The 5,817-nt window shown below is 36.4% G+C and overlaps 1 pseudogene; it reads right to left on the bottom strand.

Moving 5' to 3' along the window:
- Positions 1-4,604: 4,604 nt before the first annotated feature.
- LOC105537930 lies at positions 4,605-5,570 on the bottom strand (annotated as a pseudogene).
- Between the last annotated feature and the right edge of the window lie 247 nt (positions 5,571-5,817).

Genomic DNA, 5,817 nt, shown 5'->3' with positions numbered 1-5,817 from the left:
CTTTCTTTGGAATTAGGTCTTCAACTCTGCAACTGGGGAATTACTGTACTTTCCAATTCTGAAAACTGAGTCTGGTTTAAAAAGTGTGGTAGATTATTTCTTGCCAAAGAAACAATTCTTTCTAAAAAGAAAATAATCAAAACATAAATTAAAAAAAAATTATAATCTCCCTTGCATTAAAAAAAACTAATAATTACTTTTCATGGTAGCATTACTTATTTGATTTGCTTCTAAAATAGAACACTATTGAAATTTCTGTTGTTTCTCTCAGCTCATTAAGTTCTCATCATGCATTATCTTTCTGTAGTTTGTTCATAATGATGACTTCAGTTGCATCCTTTTGACAAAGACATACTTTGCGTATTAAACATGTAAGAGTTGTCTCCAATTGTTTTCCTTGTAGAAATCTTTCACCTGCTTGGTTAAATTTATTCTTAGGTATTTTTTAAGTTACTGTAAATGAAGAGTGCCTTCTTGATTTCTCTGTCAGCTATTACATTATTGATAAACAGAAACACTACTGATTTTTGTATACTTATTTAGTTTCTTTGAAAACAACTTTGCTCTCTCCTACTTTTCTTGAATTATACTGTCTTTGCAGTCTCTTTGTCATTTTCCACTTTTGCTACAGACATGGAGTCACAGAATACAGAAAAATAACAGCACAACTATGATAAAAGTGGAAACTGATACGATCATTGTCACGCTCATAAGATGTGACTCTAGTAAATTGGAGAGAACATGCCATTCTAAAGAGAATGGCAATTACACAGTTCCAGCCAATTGCCACCTTGTAAGACTGAGACCCAGTGTTGTGAGAATATCTGGATGATTCCAGAGAGTTAAAATACCCAGAATTTCTCCCAAGTTTTAAATGTAACCAACTAATTGAAATATTTTTTATTGATACAAAATATTTGTGTATTTTTATGGGGCACATGTGACATTTTCTTACATGCACAGAATGTATAACAATCAAGTCAGGGCATTTAGAGAATCCATCACCTCAAGTAGTTATCATTTCTACATGTTGGGAACATTTCAGATTCTCTCTTCTAGCTATTTTGAAACATATGATACATTATTAACTATAGTCATCCTACTCTGATAATAAATATTCATTCTGTCTAACTGTTTCTATCCTTAACCAGCCTCTCCTCATGTGCTTCCCACACACTCTTCTCAGCCTCTGGTAGCTATCATTCTACTCTTTACCTCTATAAGATCAACTTTTTTAGCTCCAGTATATGAATGAGAATATACAATCTTTGTCTTACTGTGCCTGGCTTATTTCACTTAACATAGTGATCCCTAGTTCTGTCCACATTGCTGCAAATTATAGGATTTCATCCTTTTTCTAGTCAAATAGTACTCCAGTGTGGGTATATACCACATTTTCTGTATTCGTTTATCTGATGTTAGACACTTAGGTTGATTCCATATCTTTGCTATTGTGAATTATACTGCAGTAAACATGAGGGTACAGATATCTCTTTGATATACTCATTTCCTTTCCTTTAGATAAATACCCAGTAATGGGATTGCTGGATTGTATGGTAGTTCTATTTTTAGTTTTTAAAGAAATTCCTATACTATATTCCATAGTGGTTGTACTAATTTACATTCCCACCAACAGTGTATAAAAGTTCTTTTTTCCCCTCTACATCTTCATCAGCATCTGTTATTTTTTGTCTTTTTAATACTAATAGCCATTCAAACTAGGGTAAGATTAGATTAGTAATATTGAACTTTTTAATATACCTGTTGACATATATGTATGTCATACATCTATGAAGACGTATATGTATGTCTTCTTTTGAGAAATATCTTTTCATGTATTTTGTCCACTTTTTAATGGGATTACATGCTTTCTTGCTGTTGAGTTGTTTTAGTTTGTTTTCTTTTTTGGGTATTAGTCCCTTGTCAGATGAATAGCTTGCAAATATTTGCTCCCATTCAACAGGTTGTCTTGTCACTCTGGTTATGATTTCTTTTGTTGTGCAGAATCATTTTAGTGTATTATAGTCCCATCTGTCTACTTTAGGTTTTGTTTCCTGTGCTTTTGAGATCTTAGTCGTAAAATCTTTGCATAGACCAATATCTTGAAGTATTGTTTTCTCCTAGTAATATTTTATTTTCAGGTGTTATGTTTAGGTCTTTAATACATTTTGAGTTGATTTTTTTATATGGTGAGAGATAGAGGTCTAGTTCATTCTTTTGCTTATGGGTATCCAGTTTTCCCAGCACTATTTATTGAAGAGGATGTCCTTTCTCCAGGGTATGTTCTTGGCACCTTTGTTGAAAATAGTTGGCTGTAAATACCTGGATTTGTTTCTGGGTTCTGTATGCTGTTCCATTGGTCTATGTGTCTGTTTTTAATACCAATACCATGCTAATTTGGTTACTATAGCCTTGTAACATATTTTGAAGTCAGTTAGTGTGACACCTCCAGGTTTGTTCTCTTTGTTCATAATTGCATTGGCTACTCGGGGTCTTTTTTGGTTCCATACAAATTTTAGGATTTTTTTTTCTTTCTGTGAAAAACGACATTGGTATTTTGATAAGAATTGTGTTGAATATGTAGATTGCCTTCAGTAGTATGGTCATTTTAATAATAATTCTTCCAATTCAAGAGCATGGGATGTCTTTCTATTTGTTTGTGTCATCTTTAATTTCTTTTCTCTTCTTTTCTTTAGAGACAGGGTCTCACTGTGTCATTCAGGCTCCAGTGCAGTGGTGTGATCATAGCTCATTGTAACCTCAAACTCCTGGGCTCAAGCAATTCTCCTGCCTTAACCTCCCAAGTAGCTAGGTCTATATAGACATGTGTCACCATACCCAACTTTTTTTTTTTTTTTTTTTTTAGAGAGAGAGGCTTTTGCTATGTTTTCTAGGCTGGTCTTGAACTCCTGGACTCAAGAGATCCTCCCACCTCAGCCTCCCAAAGTGTTGGGATTACATGCATGAGCAATCACACTCAGCTGTCTTCAATTTCTTTCATCAGTGTTTTGTTGTTTTCCCTGCAGAGATCTTTCACCCCCTTGGTTAAATTTATTTTTAGGTATTTTTAAACTATTGCAAATGAGATTGCCTTCTTGGTCTCTTTTTAGCTATTTCATTATTGATAAATAAAAATGCTACTGATTTTTGTATATTTATTTTGTTTCCTGCAAATTGATTTGATTTGATTATCAAGTCTAAGAGTTTTTTGGTGGAGTCTTCAGATTTTTCTAAGTAAAAGATCATGTCATCTGCAAAAAGAAACAGTTTGACTTCCTCTTTTCCAATTTGGATACCTTTTATTTCTTCTCTTGCCTGATTGCTCTGGTGAGGACTTCCAGTATATAAATATAAAACTCACTGGTAGAGGAAACACACAAACAAGGAAGAGAAAGGACTCATGTTACCACTACAGAAAGCCACCAAACTATGATGACAAGCAATAAAAGAGAAAGAAAGAAACTAAGGACATACAAAACAACAATGAACAAAACTACAGGAATATGCCTTCACTTACCAATAATAACCTTGAATGTAAACAGATTAAATTATCCACTTATAAAATATAGACTGGCTGAATGGGTCCAAAAACATATGATCCAATTGTATGCTATCTACAAGATAGATACCCGTAAAGACACACATATATAGACACATCCCACCCATAAAGACACATATAGACTGAAAGCAAAGGAATTAAAAAAAAATTTCCACACAAATGGAAACCAAAAGTGAGCAGGAGTTGCTATGCTTATATCACATAAAAGAAACTTTATGTCAAAACAGTAAAAAAGAGACAAGGACGGTAGTGAGATAATGATAAAGGGGTAGATTCAGCAAGAGAGTATAACGATTCTAAATACATATGCACCCAACACTGAAGCACCCGGATGTATAAAGCAAACATTATCCAAAGGGAGAGGTAGATTTCAATGCAATAATAGTTGGGGACTTCAACCTCCATCAACACTAGACAGATATTCTACACAGAAAGTTAACAAAGAAACATTGAATCTAAAGTGAACTTAAATTTCACTTTAGATCAAATAGACCTAACAGACACCTACAGAACATTTTATTCAACAGCTACAGAATATACATTCTTCTTCTTGGCACATGAAACATTCTCCAGGTCATATGTTTGATCGCAAGATGAGTCCAACAATTTTTTTAAAGATCAAATTTATACCAACTATCTTCTCAGACTACAGTGAATTAAAACTGGAAATTAATTTAAAAAAGGAACTTTGGAAACTGCAAATACACAGAAATTAGACAACATTCTCCTGAACCACCACTGGGTCAAGAAAAAAAAATTAAGAAGAATTTTTTTAAATTTTAGATTTTTTTTATTTCTCCAAATTTGTTATGTATCAGGAGTGACTGAAATAAAAAATATAATTGAGTCCCGTCATCATCACCATCATCATCATGGAAATGGCTTTAAGAGAAAACTGGTCAGATGAATATTATTGCTTCTCATTTTCAACGAGTAAATAGTTGCCACTGATAAACTGACAGCCAGGAGTCTGTCAAGAATGCTCAACATATGTTATATAATACAACACACCCGTTCACGGCAGGGGGAAATCCTAGGAAATAACTTATGTGTGGTTCTTGATTTAATCATACAAGACAAGCACGAAAGCACCACCCATGCCTCTGAGAACACTGGACCATGTACCCTTGAGAAAAGCTTTGCCTCCTTCATCAGGAGCAACCTTCTTCAGTAGTCAAGCATGTCTGTGTACATGAAGTCAGTTCCTTTGCGCCCTGACTGCATCATCATGTGGGGGCAAACGGTGTCAAGTGGATAGGAAGCCAACCCACCAAGGGCAGTGGCAGTCTGTGCGATCATCCAGCTGAGGACAATGTGAGTGTTCTTGGGGTCCGGAAGCATTCCGTTTCTAGTGTCATAGATACCGAAGTAGGCAGCTCAGTAAATGGTAATACCCTGCACAGACACGTTAAAGCCTTGGTACAGGCCCTTAATCCCATTAGATTTGCATATCTTAACCAGGCAGTCACCAAGGCCTCGGAATTCCCTTTCGCTCCAGCTTCACCGCATCGGCTGCTAGACGGGTAGGGGCAAAATCAAGAGGGTACACAAAACACAAGGATGTGGCCCCAGCGGCACCGCCTGATGCCAGATTCCCTGCAAAGTAGTGTCAAAACTGGGTCCTCTTGTCCACCCCACCCAGGAAGATCTGCTTGTGTTTATCTTTGAAGGCCAAGTTGAGAGCCTGGATGTGGAAGTATCTGATGACATTGGCCAGGTTACTGCGCCAGAAGGACAGGACTCCCCTGCTCCTTGGGAATATGGACCACGCAGTCTATAATGCCCTTGTATTACTTACCTGCGGTGGTCTGTTTGCTGGCATGCTGCAGCAACAGCTTGACCTGGTCGATGGGTGCTATCGCCGTCTTGAAGATGGCTGCGACCACTCCACCTGCCAGGAAGTCCATGGCGAAGGACACAGCGGCATCTGTCACGTTGAAAGAAAAGAGGAGGCAGGCTGCTGCGGGACGGGACTGGGTCGGCAACCGGCTTTGACTCCGGGGCTGCGAGAGAAGAAAATTTTAAAAAATTGAAACGAATAAAAATGGAAACACAACAAGCCCAAACCTGTATGTTAAATGGGAAGTTTATAGAAACAAACACCTACATCAAAAAAGTAGAAAGATTTCAAACAATCTAATGAAGCACTTTAGGAACTAGGAAAGCAAGAACAAGCCAAACCCAAAATTAGTGGAATAAAAGAAATAATAAAGATCAGAGAAGAATTAAACAAAATATAGATGCAATAAACAATATAA

The sequence above is a fragment of the Mandrillus leucophaeus genome, unplaced genomic scaffold (assembly GCF_000951045.1).
Source record: "Mandrillus leucophaeus isolate KB7577 unplaced genomic scaffold, Mleu.le_1.0 Scaffold1819, whole genome shotgun sequence".
Classification (NCBI taxonomy): domain Eukaryota; kingdom Metazoa; phylum Chordata; class Mammalia; order Primates; family Cercopithecidae; genus Mandrillus; species Mandrillus leucophaeus.
Note: the sequence above shows the minus strand (reverse complement) of the source record. Positions and strands in the feature narration are given on the sequence as shown.